This window comes from Mus musculus, chromosome 2 (assembly GCF_000001635.26).
Source record: "Mus musculus strain C57BL/6J chromosome 2, GRCm38.p6 C57BL/6J".
NCBI lineage: Eukaryota > Metazoa > Chordata > Mammalia > Rodentia > Muridae > Mus > Mus musculus.
This window is the reverse complement of record NC_000068.7, coordinates 80581204-80603826: the sequence shown is the minus strand read 5'-3', so window position 1 is coordinate 80603826 and position 22623 is coordinate 80581204. Positions and strand designations below refer to the sequence as shown.

The 22623-nt window shown below is 41.4% G+C and overlaps 1 pseudogene; it reads right to left on the bottom strand.

Annotated features, from left to right (window-relative positions):
- Positions 1–255: 255 nt before the first annotated feature.
- On the bottom strand, positions 256–22166 carry Gm13688 (annotated as a pseudogene).
- Between the last annotated feature and the right edge of the window lie 457 nt (positions 22167–22623).

Genomic DNA, 22623 nt, shown 5'->3' with positions numbered 1-22623 from the left:
AGTGCCTCATAAATGAATTTGTTAATGGAACGTTTTTGGTTCCAAAATGTGTCTGTGTCATATTTGTATGCCCTTATTTATGTTATAATACTATAAAAAGAAGCAATAAAACAGAAATAGAACCTTCTGCATTCCCTATAAATATTAATTATTCGAGAATTTTGGGTATTATTTAACTACTTTGCATTGCCTAAAAAAGCAGATCCCCCCCCCCCCCAAATGTAGAGAAAAGCAGTTTAGGCCAGAATTCAGAACTCTACTTTTCCTAGATACAATTTATTTATACACATTTAAAAAAAAAAGGAGGCTTAGCATAATTGTCAATTTCCTTTTCATCTGTTCTACCTTTCTTCAGAAAATAGACAGCTTTAAAACTTATTTTTTTACACTAATGATATGTTAATTATGTGGATTATTTTTGTTAAAGCCATTTGACTGTCCTAAATTGTTTATTGGATATGAATTTTACAAATAGCACATGTATTAGCGGTAACAGTGGAGCTGGAGAGTATTGCGCCTTCTCCAGGCCGCACAGTGGAAACCAACAATAGTGTGGTGGAACTTGTGGCCCTTTCCTAGCCCACGGCTCTTTCGGCCAGCAGATGTCAACCCATGCATCTCTCTGTGCTTGTGGACTTGTTTGGTGATCCGGTGGGTGTCAGGATTTCTTCTGATAGCTTTATGGAATGAATCAATTAGGATAACCTCAAAAACTTTATATGTAGAATCTTCACCAACCCAGTAGGAATTCAGGACTCTCAAAGCCCCACAATGGAGCCCAGCTCTCTCCTCGGCAACAGACTGAAGGCTTCAGGCAAATTTCAGCTGGTTAACACAAACTGGACAGGCTTGCCGTAAGTTGCGCCCTTAGAAACTGGGCGTTTGCGACCACCAGGGCGGACATGAATCCTGTAAATGACATAGCCTTGCTTAGCCTTGTACCCCAATCTTCGAGCTTTATCAGGCCGGGTATGGGGAGCCCTGTGCAGCGCAGAGAGCTGGCGGTATTGCCAGCAGCGGACCCTCAGAAGAAAGCGCATCATGTCGGACTGCTTCTTCCTCCATAGCTCCTGGATGTATTTGTATGCACCCATCTTGGCTCACCTGATGGCTACCGCCAGAAGAAAAAAAGCTGTTACAGCCATTTATGCTTCAAAAACTTCACCCATAAGACCAACCGATACACACTTCTATGTGTCTGCAATTAGTATAGTGCCCTCATCAAAGGCTAGGAAGGTACAGCAAAATATATCCCACTGAATTTTACGGAGCATTCACTATAAGACATATCATTACTGATATACCAACACAGAGAAATATTTCCAGTTGAACAATGCTACACTTAAGACATTGTTGATTTTAAGATGTATTCTAATTTCAGAAAAATTGACAAGATTTTTAAAAAATCAACCAAGAGGGGCTGAAGAGATGGCTCTGCAGTTAAGAGAATTTTGTTGTTCTTGCAGAGTCCGGTTCCCAGCGCCCATGTAGCAACCAGCTCACAGTTCCAGGAGATCTGAAACTTTCATTGTCAACTTCATGGGCTCCTGCACACATGTGGTGCAGGCATAAACATATACAAGCACATAAAATAAATAGGTATTTGGGGGTGTGTGTGGAAGGATAGAAAAAAAATCACAGATGAAGAAAATTCCCATTATTGCAAAATAGATGTAAAACTTAAACTGTAGCCGGGCGTGGTGGCACACGCCTTTAATCCCAGCACTAGGGAGGCAGAGGCAGATGGATTTCTGAGTTCAAGGCCAGCCTGGTCTACAAAGTGAGTTCCAGGACAGCCAGGGCTATACAGAGAAACCCTGTCTCAAAAAACAAAAACAAAAACAAAAACAAAAAACAAACAAAACAAAACAAAAACCAACAACAACAACAAAAACTTAAACTGTGTTTGCAGGGACACATCCTGTGTATAAAACTTAAATTAATATTTTCATTGTGTATTCATCGGAGTTCCCTAGAGGAACAAACTTAAAGGATGAATACATATTACAAAGGGGATTTATTAGATTGGTTTACAGGCTATGGGCTGTCTATGGCTGTTTGCTTGCTGGAGAGACTGAGAACTTGGTGGGTGCTCAGTGCACAGACGGGATGCAGATGCCCATGTAGTTCCAATCGGGTACTGAAGAAGCTGAAGGCTGAGAGAGCTGGGCTGTGACCAGTGGAGGATGGCCACTGCAACAGTGACAAAGTAGACACCTGAGGAGCTGAGGTAGGTAGACAAAGATCAACAGTGCATTTCCCTCTCAGCCACTGCCAGAAAAACATTGCCTGCTACCCTGTCTCCCTCCCCATTTAATCCTTCCAGGAAATACCCCTGGGGAGTCACCCACTGAGGCAGGTCTTAGCTGACAGCCAAGATTACTATACATACTAGCTTATGGAAGTCTCAAAGATAATGGTAGCTATTTGGGTTTAGAGTGTTTGTGGGCATCAGGAATGCCATAATCAAATACTGTTACAAGGGCTGGAGGAAATATGTCTGAGGACCAATTAGAAAACTAAAGTATTAGTTTAGTTATGAGAGACATGGATAACTTCGTTTTGTTAAAACCCTTTTCAGAACTGATGACTGGCAAGCATTATTTTTTAAAAGGTGGGGGCCGGGCTGGGCTGGGTTGGAGAAATGGTTCTGGCCTCAATTGCTCTGGCAGAGGACCAGGATTCAGTTTCTAGTACCCACATGGTTAACTTCTGACATCCATGGGCATCAGGTACACATGTGATGTACATTATACATGCAGACAAAACACTCATAAACAATCAATAAAATAAGTAAATTTAAATTTGTAAATACATTATTCAAACAAATGATATAGGAATCAAATACAGATGCCATTATGTGGTGTGTGTGTGTGTGTGTGTGTGTGTGTGTGTGTGTGTGAGAGAGAGAGAGAGAGAGAGAGGGAGAGAGAGAGAGAGAGAGAGAGAGCAATGTGTTTTTATTACAGGCAGAGAGTGCACCAAAGGTTCAAAGGTTCAAAGGATTCTCTCCAAGTTCAGTTGAGTCCACCAATACTGCTTACAGGAACATAGGTGACTCATTAAGCAGCTCTACCAAGATGTCCATCCCAGTCAATTGTTTGCTTCTGGAACAGTGATGACTGAAATCTTGGGGTGGAAGGAATCAAATGAGGAGCTCATGAGCCTCTTGAGTCTCATAATGTTCTCATCTCCCTTCATAAAGAAATGTTAATCTCATAAGGGTCTCATACAGGTCAACTTAGGTGCCATGCTTCAAAATGACCAGGGTGGCACCTTACCTGAAGAAGATAGTTAAAGTATAGAAGTCCATCAAAGATAACTTGACTATATCTAGCTAGAGAAACATGGCATTGATATTTAATTTATATGATGTGGTTTTTGCTTATTTACTCTTCTGTTTGGCGGGGGAGGGTTGTATTCAAGGTAGCCTTGGGTTGGTTCTGTGGTTAGGGATGGTTTTAAATGATCTGCCTGTTTCCAGCTCCCAAGCACTGGTGTTACCGATGTGTACAGTACCAGTACACTGAGCCCTTCTTTTACAAACACATTAGGGACTTTTGAATTTGACTCAGACTACAATTTTAAAATGGTTTTGGTGACACTGTACATTTTTAAATGTGTAGACTTTACTTTCCCTTCTGCCACCTGGAGCATTGCTGAAATACATGTTATTTTACAGGAATAGGGGAAAGGCTTCGGTGTGTATGGCTTGTTGAGTGTCTGTGTATATATGGCTATTTATGTCTTAGTAGCTTAGATGATTCTGACTTGCCAGCTGTAGAGTCACACAATGTGTGCCCATCTCTATGGTAACCATTTCTAAGATAAATGTGTTCTGAACAATGGGCCCAAAATAGTCTATTAACCCATTTTTGTAGATTTCCACCGTAACAGCAAAAAACAATTTAGAACAACCTGAACAATTCCTTAACCAATAAGCGAGCACACAGACAACAAACACAGCTAAACCTGCAGAGAAAATACATCAAAGTGTATTTCTAGGTTTAGGGAGAGCTTTTTTTTACATTGCACTTTACATTCGTGTGTAGAATTGTGTGTGGAGGTATGTGTATATAGGTGAGTGCGCACATGTTACAATGCATACATGGAGGTCAGAGGTCAACTTGTGGAAGTCCATTCTCTCCCTTCACTGTGTGGGCTCTGGAAATCCCACTTTGATTCCGAGACTTGACAGCAGGGTCAGCTCTCCAGCTCTGCTTCATGTTTTGGAGGCTAAAGTCTCATTAAGGGAAGGAGAGTTTTAGAACTACCCTAATAACAGGTAGACTAAATGCTTTAGCATAAGTCTGCAGATGTATATGCTTGTGTGTGTGTGTGTGTGTGTGTATTTGAGTGTGTAAGGATGCATACTTCATGCCCAAGGACACACAACTACTTTGGGTGTCTTCCTCAGGGCGGCTGCCTACCTCCTTCAAGACAGGGTTTTTTGTTGGCCAGAAGTTCACGAGTTAGGTTGGACTCACTAGCAAGCAAACCTCGGGGGTCCTACTGTTTCTACATCCCCAGAGCTTGGACTGTGAGGACACACCACCAAGCTCAACATTTTAGGTGAGTTCTAGGGTCAAAGTCATGTCCTTGAACTAGCAAGGCCAAGTGTTTTTCTGACTGAACCGTTTCCCAGCCCAGCCCAGGTCTGGTTTTATTTTTTTATGGGAGTTGGTTGCATTTCCTTAAATATTAGAATATCTTAAATATCTTAATTTCCTTAAGGAGGAAAGGTTGGAAAGGGTTCAGGGTTCTTATAGTGGGGCAAACACCATCATACAGTTTTATGGGCAACACAAATTGGTCTTGAAGGATTGAAAAATAAAAAAAAGGCCTCAAAGCTTGGATGGGTAAGGAAGTAGAGTAGGGGTAGCTATGGGAAAACTGGAAGTAGGAGGTGAAGAGTATGATCAAAACACACTGTGAAGCTCTCAAAGAACTAATAAAAACAAACTCGCTAACACACCCCAAATGTGCTTATCTTATAAACATACCTCCACATTCCTCTGCTGGGGTTTCAACCTCAGAGTCCCCCAAAGAGCAAGAAACACTCTGGGACCCTCAAATGAGTGTGACCAGAAAAATATCAATAGACGGATAGATTCCTGAACGGCAAAGTGACCCTGTCCAACCCTTTCCATTGCCTCTGAGTAGAAACCTGCCTCCTTGGTTTTGTGGCTCTTACTATTCAATATCACACCACACTTTCCAGACCCATTACATTCTCTGTGTTTCAAGATTTGCATATGTAGGCAACTTTACAGCAAGTTTTAGTAAGATACAGTACCCAAGCATTCTTGTATTAGTGTGGAATTACTTAGACATTTCAGGCATAAATATATTATATGCCTTCAATAAGTAGTCCCTTTTTGAGAACCTACATGTGTTTAATCTGCAGTAAACACACAAGTTGCGTGCTTGTGCATAATTTGGAAAGGGAATTTCTCTTAAAGGCAATTTCCAGCAGAATTTGAAATGTAAGAGTACCTGTTTGCATTTAGAAGCCATGGATAGTTTGACTGCTCTTGACAAATATATAAAAATTAATCTCCAAAAAAGTTATAGCCAAATGTAGAAGTACCACTTTTACTCAAAATCAACTTGGGCAGGAGAACTGGCTCAGCTAAAAGGCAGTCCAATCAAGACTGACAATACAAGTTCAACCTCTGGGAGGCATTCTGGCATAGAGTCCTCTGCCCTCCATGCATGTATCTTGGAATGTGTGCACCTACTAAGAATAAATAAAGATGTAATAAAGATTTTTTAAAGTGACTCATTTATAAACTTAAGTTTTTTCTGTTTACTAAAATATAGACTCTTGTTGCTCTTAATTTCAAAGATTACTTCTTCTCATACTACAAGGTAATGAAGAAAATTAGGTGTGGGTAATTATGTGTGTTATCAAGACCAGACATATTATTTCACAAGTAATACAAGACTTGAGAGGTTAATATTTCACTATTTTATTAGAGCTCTTCTATCAGTGACTCTTGGCTTTAGCTTAAAATTTACTAAATAAGAACTAAATGAGTATATTCCCAAGTTTTCCCAACTTTCCCAACTTCCTAACTTTCCCAAAGCTACAGCTAATATTATCAGCCCTTCCCCCCCAACCAAAAAAAAAAAAAAATCTCACTAGCTGAACCAAAATTATTTTATCATTTTCTTGTTAGTATAAATCCCTAGCAAATGTTTAATATTGAGAGAAAACAGTCAATAATACGTCACAATGAGTAGAAATACTATCTTATTAGAAAATCAGAAGTTAGCTGCCCACGGTGGTACACACCTGGCGGATCTCTGAGAGTTCAAGGCCAGCCTGGTCTACAGTGTGAGTTCCAGGACAACCAGTGCTACATAGTGAGATTCTGTTTCAAAAAAAAAAAAAAAAAAAAAAAAAGAGAGAGAGAGAGAGAGAGAGAGAGAGAGAGAGAAAATCAGAAGTAGTTTTTCCTTATATCTGTCTAGCAGCCAAAGCATTTTACATAATCAAACTCCCTGCTCATGCCTCATTGCCTGAATACACTGGACAAGCAACGGTTGCGGAGTGTTGTGGACAGGACAGGACAGGCAGCATAAGGCAGCGTTGGTTCATCCTGTGATTTCAGAAAGGATGAAGTGCCAAGAAGAAGAAAAGGAGGAGGATTGTCATTCTTCCCTGCCAGTGACTCAGCACATTGAAAACAACACTGCTGTTCTTCATCCGATTATCAAAGATACAAGCAGCTAGGAAACAGAAGTCATGTGGCTCCCGTATCACATATCACATGCTTGGGGTCTGTTTGCTAGAGATCTGTATACTTAACTGATCTCATAAGTTTTTTACCCTGGCTGCTGTCAGGAGCATTGCTTTAAAATGATTTACATATTTGTGTACCTGTGAGAGTGTGTGTGTGTATATATGTATTTGTGTGTGTGTATGTGTGTGTGTTTGTGTGTGTGTGTATATGTGTTTGTGTGTGTGTTTGTGTGTTTGTGTGTGTGTGTGTTTGTGTGTGTGTGTGTTTGTATGTGTGTGTGTTTGTGTGTGTATGTGTGTGTGTGTTTGTGTGTGTGTATGTGTGTGTGTGTGTGTGTGTGTACGTGCTTGTGCGTTGGCTGTATGAGTGTATGCTGCCAGAAGAAGGCATCAGGTGTTCTCTCATGCTCTACCTACCTATCTTTAAGGCGGGATCTCTCCCTGTACCTGAGTTCATGTCTTTTCTGACAGGCTGGAAGCCAGCAAGCCCCAGCTATGCTCCAGTGTCTTCTTCCTCTTGGATCTGGGTTACAGAACTGCCTGAGTGGGCCTCTGGGCTTGTCTGGTTCTGTGACCTGAACTCTGGGATTCATGATTCCATGCCAGCCAAACACTCAGCAATCTCTCCAGCCTCCAGGAGTGTCACTTTGACATTTATTCTTGGTTCTTCTTTCAAAACATGCTAATAATTACCATTAAGAAATTTGGGGAAAAAAAAAACTGAATCAGCAAGATGGCTCAAATGGTAAAGGAAATTGACAAACCATTGAGCCATCTCTCCAGTACCCATTTAAAAAATCTTTTAAGTAGGAAAATTGAAAATAAAATTAACCTCATCTTGAAAATATTGTTTATAACTTCAGTGCCTGGGAGAATTAAAGATGGTTATCTTTAAAAACTATTTCAGGGCTTACTTTAAACGTTCCTGAGGGCCAATGAGATGGTTTATGGGGTAAAGGCATGGGCAAACTGCATTCAAGTCCCAAGACATACATGTGGGAGGAAGACCAACTCCTATTACTTGTCCTCTGCTCCTCTCTACCCAAGTACCATGGGACACATGCACACACACACACACACACACACACACACACACACACACACACTCATAAATAAATTTAAATAGTTTTAAAAATAGAGGGAAAAGCTGTTTATTATTATTTATATTTTAATTCTTATCCTACCATGAGTTTAAAAAGTCTGGTTTAGATTATAAGCAAATAAATGATGTCATACTGAAGTTTGGAAAAATACCATTAATGATGTAAAGCTGGCTGGGCACTGTGGTGCACACCCATAATCCCAGGACTCAGGTGGCTGAGGCTGGAGGTTCACTATGACTTTGAGGTCAACATGGGCCACATTTCAAACCTCTGTCTCAAAAACAAAACCAAAAATCAAAATAGAAGGAGGGAGCCTGGCGGTGATTGTACAAGCCTCTAATCCCAGCACTCAAGAGGCAGAGGCAGGTGGGTCTCTGAGTGACCTGTAACCTGGTCTACAGAGTGAATTCCAGGACAGCCAGGTCTCCACAGAGAAATCCTGTCTCGGAAAACAAATCACATCAAATCAAATCAAATCAAATCAAATCAAATCAAATCAAATCAAATCAAATCAAATCAAATCAAAACAAAGGAGGGGAAAAAAGTCAAAACTTGGTAATGGGAGCCTCCTGTCCCCTCTCCTTCTCACCCCTCCCTCCCTTTCTAACTTTAGAAAACTTCCCATGAAAGGCAAGATTGTTTCTTTAAGTGAAAAGGACACGGAGAAAAAGAAACCACTCTCATGAATTGAGCTAATTTGTTTCCCACTGAGGGAAGAAAACAAATTCCTCATTACTAGTAACTGAGAATCTTTTTGTAACGTCTTCTTTCACAAAGAAACCAGGCCACTGACCTCACCCTGTTAATCATCGCAACCTAAGGCAAACCGCTCTTTAACTTTACAGAAGGATAATCAATGACTTTTACATTCTATTTTTCTCTACCTAAGGAAAACACCTGCAGTAAGAAACAGGATCAATTGTATCGGCAGTGGGATTGCCAATTGTCTCAGAAGTCAAGGGGAGGTGTTTTCTGGGAGGGTCTCCTCAGACCCAAGCGTGTGGGTGGCCTCCCTCCAATACTCTGCTGCTTCTTCAATGTTTGTGATCTTTGCACATAGCTTATGCCTCTTTCTCATGTCAAATCTTCTTAGGAAAAGGATATGAAGAGGGTGTCCCAGCAACAGATTTCCTGATGTACTGCTTGCTTCACACAGAGCAGCTTTGAAAGCTGAAAAGCTGGCTGGGTCTGTTTCAGCAGCAGGTTTCACAGTCTAAATTTGCAATGTTTCTGCCATCGTTCTAAGGCAAACTAAGTATGGCTTATGTCATGTGCAGAAACCATGCACTTGCTATAAAACAGTGCATTTAATTTAGGACAGAACAGCCAACCCTGTGCTACTTACACCAACAAGAGAGAGGGGAATGCAGACAAATGACAACCTGCAGACAGTTTAAAGCCTTGTGTTAGCCAGCAGTTCCCATGCCTTCCTTCTATGAAGACATTTGGCCAAGGTGTTCAACTGAAAAACAAAACCATTCGGGTTTGTTTTGCATTTCCAGTGTTCCTTCTACCTCCTGTGGGAGGTGCCAGGCCTGGCAGCCAGGAAGAAGAGACAGCCTGAGAGGGTTGGTCTTGGTGGGATATGTAGCTTTGAAAACATGCTGACTATAGAGGCTACCCCATTGTACATAGTGCAGAGGCTAGTGTACTAAATTGATCAGGAAAAGGACAATGCCACCGCTTTTGCCATTTATGTTCAGCTTAAAGATGGACACTTCACACAGTCACTTGCTCCAATTATGCGTCTTTTTTCCTTTTCTTATTCTCTCTCTCTCTCTCTCTCTCTCTCTCTCTCTCTCTCTCTCTCTCTCTCTCTCAAAGGATACACTACATAGTCCCCATAGCCTGGAGCTCCATATTCATTTGCCTCTGCCTGCTGTGTTTCCAGTGTGCTGAGTTCTGGGACTACAGGCACAGGTCCCCACGGCTGGCTCCTGTTGTCCTTGGTAATGGAGAGTTCTCATTGCTCTCTGAAGCCTCTGAAGCTCTCTGTACACTTTGTGAAACAATAGACTCTTTCAAATTGTGCTGAACTATGGATGTAGCTTGCATATGCAAGGTCCTAGGTTTGATGCTTAGCACCAAACAGAAACAACAACAACAAACTCCACAAAAACAACCAACTGTGCTATGAGTCACACCCTACACCTGTATATTGTGAAGATATAACAGCTTCTTGGATTCATAGTCAGGACCAAAAGCTAATGAGGAATCTAAGCACTGAGAAGAAATATGATATCAACAAGTAAAGAAGTAAGGATTGCAACCACTACACTCACTGAACACAGTTGGCTCACCATTGAATGACTGCAGAAATGCTGCAGTTTTATATCTATATCTTCTTTGACACCTGGGGAAAATGAGTACAGATGGCTCGTTCATTATGATCCTTTCTTCTGAGGCAATTCATAGGAGTCAAATCACCGCCCCTCCCCCCCTTTTAAAACGAAGCAGCCCAGATGAACTCCATCATTTCCAAGTTGGGTTGTGTCAGCCAAGTTTCCTTTCTGACATATGCAATGTCTGTAGTTTACAAACAAGCACACGCATGTTTATCTCATACAGTACATGACAGAATTGCTAGCATTTTATATCAATTTTTTTTTCCTGCGCAGGTCAAACAACTGCATGATTAAAATCCAAGACAAGAGAGTACTTATGAATACATAGTAAGTGGTACATTTCCCTTTGATATTTGAATTGGAGAGTCAACTATTTGAAATAAGTGGATAATAGGAGATGTGAGTTTCTTCTCTTCACAAGCTAAAAATAACTTGCTGAATCTTTCCTTTCACATATATACAAGCTAAAGCTAAGATCATGGAATATAAGGATGTGAAAAGCAACTGTGGAATTTCCCAGTACATACATTCTGAGTCTAAAGGGCTGTAGAGCAACAATGGGTGAAAGCAGCTAAAAAGAATGTAAGGAATGGAACAACTTTGGCATGAAAACAACCTAGGCAACACAGTATCTTCATGTTTCTAATTAAAACGTTTTGAGAATTCCTTTTCCTCTCTTAACTCCTTTCATGTAATTCCCACCGCTTCTCCAGTTCATAACTTCTTCTATAGTTATTGTTTTACACACACACACACACACACAAAACCTATTGACTCCTCTTATGTCCATATTTTAAAGTTGACCACTTCATATTGGGAACCTATTAAAGGGATCTTGTCCCTGGTGAAAACTGACTCTGATTCTACCTCAGCAGCAATTGACTTCCTGGAGCTTTCTGTCTAGGATGGGTCCTTGTGAAAATTGTCCCCATCCATGTTGGCAAATTAAGTAGTATACTCATGTTCAGGTAACCATGCTGTAGAGTTCATGAGTAGAGCATCCCTGTTATATGTAGAAGACATTATCTTGTGGCAGGCATCTTGGTACTCTGCCTCTTAAGTCTCTGTTACACTCCTCCATCGTTGGTATTCCCTGATTAGTTGTAGGGACTGTATTACAGATGTATCAGTTGGGGTTAGGCACCACACAGCCACTTACTTACTCTCTAAATCTTGACCAGTTGTGATTCTCTGTAATAGTCTCCATCTGCTGCAAAAAAAAGAAGCTTCCCTGATGAGTAGCAGCAAGAACTACATTTATCTTTGGGTATAAGTAGGAGTTTTCAGAATGCAGTTAGAAATCATACTGGTTTAAGAAAACTGAAGCAGTAGGTTCTTCTCTAGGGTCTATGAAATCTCCAGCCATGGCTAGTAAGCTAGGTTTCTAGTACCAGGCATGGCTTCCATTCTATTGAGTGAACCTTAAGTCCAGTTAGAGAGTTGTTAGTTACCCTGAGGACACAAGTGCCACTATCGAACCTGTGGGGATATCTGTAGCAGGAATTTCCCTGTCCAATTACACTAAAATATTAGTGCAGCAGGAGGCCTGTGATTGGACAGGGAAAAGGGAGGCAGATCTAAGAGTTGCAGAAAGAGAGCAATGAGAGAGAGAGAGAGAGAGAGAGAGAGAGAGAGAGAGAGAGAGAGAGAGGTAAAAAGCCAAGATGGAAGAAGATCCTGATCCCCTGCTGTTTTAAATAGCCACAGGTAGCTATGATATCATGAAGGATAGAGTAATTGGGATAATTTGTCTAATCTAGGAGGGTAGCTTTTATCATCAATTGGTTCTGAAATTGTTGTATTGGAATCTTGTGAATTGAGAATTTATTGGTATATAAATCTGACTCGTTAATTATAAGCCTCTAGAGTTTTGTTTCTACTGGTTTGTTGGGTGTTGTTGCAGCTGACCTCGGGGTGGATGGCCATTGTGTGTGGCTGGTGTGGCAGTGAAGGGAACTCAAGAGCTCCGGCCCCACTGGAGAGTTGGCGGGCAGAGAGTGGCTGAATGGAGTGCGGGAACTTGGCGGTTCTTTTTTAATATTTCCTGCAACAGACATCTTGCCATACTAGTTCATGGTATGGTCCACAGCCTTTACATCTGGGTAGGACTTTTGACTGTTTTTCTTTTGCACAGTACCTTTCCATATTATGGGAACCAATTCTTGGGGATGAGGATTCCAGCTTAATTACTCCAAGTCTTGTATCCAAAGCGTGTGATGTCTTTAGCTATAAAGTTTTACCTTCAAGTTCTGAAGGCAACCAAGGACAATGTCAACAGCCTACATTGTTTTGGGAGTCACTTGGAACCCCCTGACCAATGATTTTAAGAAAGGTTTCCCATGGCTGGCACTGGGAGTTTTGTTAGATAGTCTATGATTTGGGGGGGTAAGCATTATCAGCCTATGTCATATAACTCCATTTAATATATATTAGATGTATAATGTGTTTTAATGTAATATATTACATATAACATAAAATATATTAATCACATAGTATAGCATATAATATATAATAATATACACTCATAATATTATATAACATATAATAATATATAATATTATACACTTAATATATATTACACATGTGTTTGTAAGTAAGCTTATAAACTAATGTTTTTCTATGGCTTTTTCAAACATCCGTAGTGTTGTATATCTTTCTTCTCTCCTTCTCTCTTTGTACTACCCGTCCTCCTTTTCTCCTGGTTAGACACTACTTATTGTGTATGACTATGGTAACACTGGGTTTTCACTAAAGTGGGAATGTAAAGTTGAATTTATTTAATGTTTAAGTTGTATTAATTTTGTGCATATATGTATATATAGTGTGGGAGTGTGTGTATGTGTGTGTGTGCATGTGTGTGTGTGTGGTACAGTGTGGAGGTCAGATAAAAACTTTTGTGGGGTCACTTGTCCCTTTTCACCTTTACATGGAAGGGTTCCTGGGTCTAAACTTGAGTCATCTGGCTTACATAGCAAAGGCTAAGCCATCTCTCCAGCCCAACAATGAATTACTGTAAACATTTAGATTGCAATGATGTCTTAATGAGGAAAAAAATCACCTATGATGAGTTTATATACTTTAACATAATGTATATTTTATAATAAAGAAAAAGCTAATGCCCTTAACATTTGCATATAATCACCTTAGAATTATAGTGATTATGTGTGCTTCACATGAAACAGTGAAAATATCATTTTCAGAAATTATTACTTTGAAATAAGAGTTTTTCAAGCAAAGCAATTTAATGTAATTAGGTAGGTTTTTAATTTTTTTGCTTGAATGCTAAGACACAATGTGATAGCTATTTAAGGAAGGCTATTATGTATGCCATAGCCATCGCCCCACTCCTTCCCTGCTCTCTGCCTTCACTGTACTCAACTAAAAAAAGAAAAACCCACAAGCATCTATTTTTTTTTCTGCATGAGAATGCATGTGCCAATGTACAGTGTACAGAGAGGGGACAATAATGATAATTATGATCATGAGGAAAGTGACAGCGGCAACAGTTACAGCCCGTCTTACTGTAAATCCACATCTGCTGAAATGGTCCCATACAACCATCTAGTCAGGTAGGTCCAGTGACTTCTGCTAAGGTGAAAAGTCAACATTTCCCGACCCCAGCCACACCACACTGCAGAGAGAAACAGCTAGGATTCCACCTTTGTCCATTGGACCTTCAGTTTAAGGCTTTTCCTTCTACCCATTTAAATACATTATGCAAAGCTCAAGGGAGTAGTGGATGTTTTTGACTGTGCCTGGGGTGAAACTTAGGAACACGTACATGCTGGGCATGCGATCACCATTGAGTTACACCACCTACCCTAAATGTAACACTTTCTCACATATGCCTAGTGTTTTGAGAAATTATTTTTGTTTTATTGAAGAACTGGAAGATAGAATAAAACTTTTGTAATTCTCCCAAGCAAATTATTTTTTTTTAATTGTGTGTAGTGGCAAGGAGGTATGTGCATGCGTGAGTGCAGAGTCCAATAGATGCTGTCACATCCCCTGAAGTTGGAGTTACAGGAGGCTGTGAGCCCCTTGATGTGAGTGTTAGGAGCCAAACTCTGGCCCTTTGCAAGAGTCGAATGTGCTCTAAATTACAGTCATTTCTCCACCTACAGAACTCTTATGGTGATAAGAATGGTGTGTGTGTGTGTGTGTGTGTGTGTGTGTGTGTGTGTCCCACATGCATGCAGGTCAAAGGACAATTTTGTGGCGTTCTCTCCTTTGTCGTGGATGGGTGCTGAGGATGGGACTCAGGCTGTCAGGCTTGCACTTCAAGCTCTTCATCCAATAAGCCATCTCACCAACCCCTAACAGGCAGAGCCTACTGCTCTGTATCAGTGTGCATATCAAGGGTTAAGAGTAACTGTCTCTTTCTCAGTATGAGTTTAGGCAGGATGTCCTTACGGGCTTAACAGGAGCAATAAGCTCTATTACTTACAAGAGTTTGTTATAAAGCTGGAATTCATTAACCTATATCATCGACTGTAATGGCGTGCACATTCCAAGTGCTCAGAATTGATGCATTACCATCAGTATCTGGGTTTCTTTTACTCCCAACCCTACCCTCACCAAAACAAAAGCTTCGTCTGGCCTTGTGTCATGTGCTTCCTCACTATCTCTTTCCATCGTGTTCGTCTTGCTTTCTTGAATGTGCCAGGAACTTATAGGTTGCCAAGTTCGCTAAGTGCGTCTCTGCCTAGTTCTCTCGTAATTCAACTCAATAGGGCAGGGCTCTAGCTCCGTGGTAGAGGACATACCTAGCATGTGTGGATCAACCTGAGTTGAGCTCCCAGCACTACAACAAAAACAAAGCATGGTGGTCATGAACAGCCATTGTAGTTGACTGTACCTTCCTGAGACACTTTCTCCTCCTGGCTCCCAGACTCTGTTTGCTTATGGTTTGCTGGTACCTCACAGAGCATTCGCTACTTGCATTTCCTTTACCTGGGGCCTACAGTTTTTTTCTATCACTAATCTTGTCAAAATTGTATGTCACGCTCTAACATATATCTGTATAGAAGGTGCTGAGGTCTGAGGCCAGGTTTTTGCATAGGCTAAGGAAGCAAACTCCTGTGACTTCCGTTGCCAGATATATAGTGTAAGATTTGAAAACAAATTTAACCAAAAAGATCAATATTTGTATACACTGATATGGACTCCATTATATGCTATTTGCATATACAAAATAAAAAGCTCATGAGTCCTTTGCATTATGAAAATAACAAGGAAAATTAAAAAAAAAATCACACACTAAAAGTGCCCATTAGATCAGACTTATTCCCACAGAACAAAGCTGGAGTTCTTTGGATAATTTTGTTGTTGTTGTTGTTGTTTTGGTTTTTGGTTTTTGTTTTTGTTTTTTTTTTTTGGAGACAGGGTTTCTCTGTATAGCCCTGGCTGTCCTGGAACTCACTTTGTAGACCAGGCTGGCCTCGAACTCAGAAATCCGCCTGCCTCTGCCTCCTGAGTGCTGGGATCAAAGGCGTGCACCACCACGCCCTGGATAATTTTAAAAAGGAATCTCAACTGGAATCCTTGGCTGTGCAGTGCAGAAGTGTAAGCACGCATGAAGTGTATCACGGACGATCTAGTAAGCTGTAAGCTGACTCTGTCTGGATGTGAATGATTAAGCTTGGGGCTGTAATTAATTTTTCATTGCTTTCTTTTTATCTTTTTGTATTGGTTCTATTTCTGGCATCCCTCTGCTGACTTCTGCAGATGGCTTAGGTTTCCTGAGGCTTTTCCTCATTTCTCTTCTGTCATACCAAGTTGCACTCTCTGGCTAAGTGTTAGCTCCTTACTCTACTTTCTGCAGATACTAGAACTCCATTGCACCATCCTTTCTTAGTGGGCTCAACTTCATACCTTATAGTCTTTGCCATGCTGGAAACCAGAAACTGCAGTAATGATTTCGTATGCATCTTACTATTTATCCTTTGTATGACGAGTGTTAAACTACAATACAATCTCCTATTCTTTCCCAGAGCTCTTTGCCTAGAGTTAATTCCTCTGTTTACATTACTGTCTTGCTATATGCAGTCTTTAACACAGTTTTTAAAATGATATTCACTGAAAAACATCATTTGTTTGCTGTGCACTTGTGCTTGACTGTTCTCACAAGTTGCCCCACTCTTTTCCTCTCAATTTGATTTTGGCGGAATGCAGCACTTTCCCAACGGAGGAGATGGATATATGTAATTAACATTTGGACCTTAGGTGCTTTTAAAGAGAAATTTGTCCATCTATGTTGAGCCAGCAGTGCCTTGTTTGAGATCTGATAGAAGGGGACTGTTGTATTTGTCTGTAAGAACAGGGATTATCACCTTTGATTGAAGACATCCTGATCAAAGGGTTTTTAACCTACACACTCACAGACATGCCAGAAGTTTTTCCTCTGTTCTTACATTATGTAGGAAAACAACAGAGGGTTAGGTCAGAGGTAGTGGGAGGGAGGATGTGATAGGAGGATTGTGAAGGGGAAACCCAGAAGGGAGTTAACACTTGAAATGTAAATAAGTAAAATCACCAATTAAAAAAAATGAAAATCAAATCAAACAAACAAAAAACCCCAATAAGACCAAAAACTAAAAAATAAATAAATAAAGCCAAAACAAAACATGAGAGTGCTTCTGTGTTGGTCAACTACTCCTTGGCATGGGGTCTTGCCCTAGAGTGTGATTGATATACTCAGGGACACTCCATTGGAAAAACATTGACTTTTTTTGTTTTTGAGTGAGGGAAGGAAGAAGAGTAGGAGGGAGGGAGAGAGGTTAAGAGAAATACCACATGAATGTCATATGAAGTTGTCGTGTAAGGAGGTGGGGAGGACATGTTGGTGGATGAGAAAACAGGACAGAATATATTTTATGAGAAAAACAAAACCCCAAATCTCCCACAACACCAAAAAGCTCCACAGGCTGTGGGGCTGCAGGATGCAAATTCCACATAAAAAATAAATTTTATAATAATAATAATAACCTTCATAATTAGCAAAGAGCATTACATAAGCAATTCTCTATAGTTTTTGGAGAAAGCAAAGCTAAAGGAAGTGATTATGTATCTATTGCCTGTGTCACGGAATTCAAGTCAGACATTAGCAGTGAACTGAAGAATAGTAACTGAAGGAAATATTCATGGAGGTTGAATAGGGGTAAGAGGCTACAGAGGAGAATGTACAACCTTGTTGACTAGATGAAACAAGAGATATAATTTTACCCAACTGTTATTACAGTAAACAACATGCATGACTTTTGGGGTCAGATGAATAAGGGATCCAATACCAACCAGATCTGCTACTGTCTATGCGGAGGCCCTTCAGCAGTTAAAAAAATATTTACGTAATAGTTTCCTTATTAACTTATAGTACAGTGCTTGCTTAGCATTCATTAGGGCCTCCAGCATTGTAAAGGAAAGAAAAGCAAACAGGAGGAATGGAATAAGAGAAGCGAGGTAAAAGAGAGTGTGAAGATAAGATTCTATAACATCTCAAATGCTTCCTCTTGAGCTAGATAGTACACTTATTAAAACATGACACATAGTGGAAGAATAACTAATAAACATTAATCTAATTTCTAGTCCTTATTTTATTCTTTCTTAATGGAGATTATAATGTTAGTCGAAGAAACTATTATTATTAAAGTTAAGTTTTGCTGTAGTAAACCCATCTCTCATAAGAGGCCTCAAACTCATGACATCTTTAATTATTGCTACACACACACACACACACACACACACACACACACACACACACACTTGCATGTATAAATTCAGTCTATTGAGCTGCTGCCTGTATGCATGTTTGCTTAGGGCCGAGCATTTGGAATTAAACACTCCACTAGTGAACTCATCCTTGGAGGAGACTGAGCCTTCCTCTCCCAGCAGCCATTAAATAATTGACTACAGCTCTTCATCTAGGGATAGGGCCTTGTGAGGTTCCCCCGGCCCACAGTGGCATGTCAGTTGGTGTTGTCATTGTGTGAGTCTTGTTTAGGGACCATATTATTGAGACTTCATGGGTTCAGCTTGCCAGTCATATACAGAAAAAACAATCTCGAAGCAGAGGTTCTGGCCCTTGGTTCTGATAACCTTCCTACCCCTTCCTTCACAATGGTGCGTGAGCTTTAGCTGTAGAGGTTGTGGTACAGATACATCAGTTGGGTTGGGCAGCCCACAGCCACTGATTCTCTGCATTTTGACAAGTGGATGAATCCCTGTAACAGTTTCCATCTGCTGTAAAGAGAAGCCTCTTTCATGAGAAGCTAGAGTTACTTATCTATGGGCATACATAGTAGCATTTAGAATGCAGCTAGGAATTATATTGCTTTAGAAAACATGCAGTAGTAGTTCTTCTCTAGGGTCTATGACCAACCACAGTTAGCTAAGTTTCCAGTACCAGGCATGGCTTCCATTCTATTGAGTGAACCTTAAGTCCAGTTAGAGAGTTGTTATTCCCAATACATAAGTGCCACCATTGCACCCTTGCGGATTTCTTGCCAGAGTGGTTATTTTTCTGCTTGGTAGACTTACATCTGGGTAGGACAACTGATTTTTTTTCCTCTCTTGGCAGCTTGTGTAACACCTTCCCATATTATGAAGGCCAATCTTCAGGTAGGAGGCTTTCAGATCAGTTCCAGCTCAATTCTTCCAAGTCCTATGTGTGAAGTGTGTAGTGTCTTCAGCTATAAAGTCTTGCCTTTTACTTTTGCTCTGTTTAGAGGCAACCAAGGACAATGGCTATCGCCTATATCATTTGGGATATCTAATTCTCTTGACTAAGTGAAAAGAACTTTTTAAAAACTACGAGCGTGTGTGTGTGTGTGTGTGTGTGTGTGTGTGTGTGTGTGTGTGTGTGTGTTGGGTGATGTTTTTGTGCACTGTGTATTCATCCACATGCTGATTTCTGTACCTAGAGATAGCAGTTAGCAGTCTGGACCTCCAGATTGTCATTTTTATGAAGCATTTCCTGACTATTTTATAAGCCTATAGCTGGGCAGAAAAGGAAAGGAAGGGACTTCCAAGGCCAGAGTCAAGGAGAGGGTCTTACTGTGAAGACATGTGTCTACCATGACTAAAGCAGCTCATAAAAAAGAAAGCATTTAATTGGGGGCTCGCTGACAGTTTCAGAGGATTAATCCGATATCACCATGGAAGAAAGCATGACAGCAGGAAGCCTGGCATGTTGGTGCTAAAGAATACATCCTGATTCAAAGGCAGAGAGAGATTCTAGGCTTGGTATGGGCTGGCCTACAGAGTGAGTTCCAGGACAGCCAGGGCTACATAAAGAATCCCTATTTTATGAGGATAGGGGGAAGAAAATAGGCTGAGCAAACCACGAGGAGCAAGCAAGGAAGCACCACTCCTCCATGGTCTCTGTGTCAGCTACTACCTCCAGGTTCCTGCCCTCCTTGAGTTCTTGTCTTGACTTTGATGATGAACTGTGATGTGGAAGTATAAATCCAATAAACTCTTTCCTCCCCAAGTTACTTTGGTTATGGTGTTTTATCATAGCAATAGTAACTGTGGTGGTCTGAATAAGAACGGCCCCGTACAGGTTCATATATTTGAATGTTTAGTCACCAGGGAGTAGCACTATTTGAAAGAATTAGAAGGATTAGGAGGTGTGGCCTTCTTGGAAGAACTGTGTCACTGTGGGTGGGCTTTTGAGGTTTTAAAAGCCCATACCAAGCCTAGAATCTCTCTTTGCCTTTGAATCAGGATGTAGTCTTTAGCACCAACATGCCAGGCTTCCTGCTGTCATGCTTTCTTCCATGGTGATAACAGATTAAGCCTCTGAAACTGTCAGCGAGCCCCCAATTAAATGCTTTCTTTTTTATGAGCTGCTTTAGTCATGGTAGACACATGTCTTCACAGTAATAGGACAGTGACTATGACAATAACCCCAACAAACACATTATCTACAGATTTCTTCTCTTGGCTACTCTAAGGTATAAACAGTTGCAACTATTCAAGTTCATATGGAAGCCAGGCATGCTCTACATGCCTATAATCTCAGCAGGAGAGGAGAACTGTGGTGGTTTGAATGCAAAAGATCCCCATAGGCTCAGGTTCGAACACTTGATTCCCAGCTGGTAGAACTGTTTGGGAAGGATTAGGAACTGTGGCCTTGTTGGAAGAAGTATGGATGGGCTTTGAGGTTTCAAAAGCACATGGCATGCCTAGTTAGGTTTCTGCTTCATACTTGGAGATCAAGTTGTAAGCTCTCAGTTATTGCTCCAGCACCAGGCCTGCCTACCTGCTGCCACCACATCCCTCACAATGGTCATGGACTCTAATGCTCTGAATATGAGTTCTCAATTAAATAAGTTATTTCATATGTTGCCTTGGTTATAGTATTTTAATCACACTATTAAAGTAGCTAAAACAACAACTAAGCCTTCAAGGCCAGCCTGAGTTATAGAGTGAGATGGCATTATAAAAGACAACAAAACAAAACAACATCCTCTTCTACCTCAAACTACAAAGAAACAAAAGTTCTGTAAGAGTTGTTTTACATCTGACAGCCTATTCTGGCCTCTGGGTACACCAGACTTGAGCACAGTGCATTTATTCATGGAGGTCAAAATACACATAAAATAAAATAAAATAAAATCTTTAAAAAATGCTGTTGTCCGCCGTCTTGATAGAAATGATCCCGGTTTCCTAAAGACACACACACCGCTCGTTCCACCCAGCACATGTACATTTTCTTACCTGGCTGTCCCCAATCCCTCACAGCAGCGTTTCCTTCTCAGTGTCCTCTTAATTGTCTCAGACTTCAGCCCCCAGCCTCCGGTAAACTTAAATGCTAACTACCAGCTTATCAAGAAACCAAGTAAGTTAAATGCCTCAATTAGTCAATAACAGAACAAATAGCTCAATAGAGCTCAATAGAGCTAAATAGATGGTCTTTGAGATGAAAAGAGAGAGACGTGAACGGAGGGGGGGGTGGAGGTAGAGAAAGAATATACATTCAAGGTATGTAGCTCTATGTAGACTGCACACCGACAGATAAATGTTAAGATGTTTTTGGCAGGACTAGAACTTTTTTTGTTTTGAGACAGGATTTTTCTGTGTACCTCTGGCTGCCCACCTCTGCCCCCTGAGTGTCAGAAGTCTTTAGAGACAGAGTTTCTCTGTATAGTCCTGGCCTACCTCTGCCTCCCAAGTGCTGAGAAGAAAGGCATGTGCCACCATGCCCAGCCTTCACCAGGAGTATTAAACAGCCCTTAAGGAATTCTGTATACTCTCTGGTAGAGTTCTGGAAGACTAGGCGCTACAGTAGCTTTTTAAAATGTCTTAGAAACAATTTGTTACATTTCACTACAAAGTTGCTTTGGTGAATCCATTTTTTTTTTTTTTTTTTTTTTTGGTTTTTCAATACTGGTTTCTCTGTATAGTCCTGGCTGTCCTGGAACTCACTCTGTAGACCAGGCTGGCCTCGAACTCAGAAATCTGTCTGTCTCTGCCTCCCAAGTGCTGGGATTAAAGGTGTGCAACACCACTGTCCGCCTGTGAATCCATTTTCTTACTAACTTCAGAATGCCTTGTTATAGAAGGTGGTGGGTTGATTGATTTAAATTCATGAATACGATACACAATTAGACTATATTAGGTAAAGCCCCAAATATCCCAAGTCCCCTGGAGTGCAAGTTTTCATTGTAGTCATTCACATGGAGACACAATTTGTTCCAGTTTGAAACCCTGTGTGATGAGGAGTGGACACGGAGTGAGATGATGACAAACAATATTTGGTTGGTGATGGGGTGGAAAAGTAGAATTCCAGAAACGATTGGGATTTATGGTGGAGGCTGGGAGCGAACCCTCTTACTCGGAACAAAATTTGTTTTGTTTTTTATTTTGCTTTTTTATTTTGCTTACCACATGCCAGAGCCTATTCGTGTCTCCTCCGGATGGGTGCTGGTCCATGATAAGTCCCTTCATAATAATCTAAGGAACTCGAGCTGCCCTTACTTCCGACCTCCTTCCTCCGAAGCCAGCTGGAGGCGGGAGCGAGCACCGGGAGGTGGCGAGGCGCTGCCCGCCGTGCGGAGCACACATCTGCCGCGTTCTCCCTGGAGCGTCTGTCAAGGCGTGGGAGGAAAACAAGCTCGGAGCCGCCAGGCTCCTCTCGGGGCCAAAGTCTCCCGAAACACACCGTCCCCGTCCCCACGGCGGTGCGGGCCCTGGGGCGTGGGGAGCGGGGACAACTTCGGGGGAAGTCCAGGACCGCGGCTTGGGGGTCCCCGGAGCGGAGGAGGCGGGGCGGGGCGCTCCGGACCCCGGGCTCCGGCCGCAGTTCTCCCGGCGGCCTCGCGGGGGCGCCGGCGCGGCCGATCAGGTGACCGAGCGCCGGTCCCGGCTGCGGGAAGCCGACTCGTTCTCAGCCGCCGCCGCCGCCGCCACACCTAGCGGAGGAGCC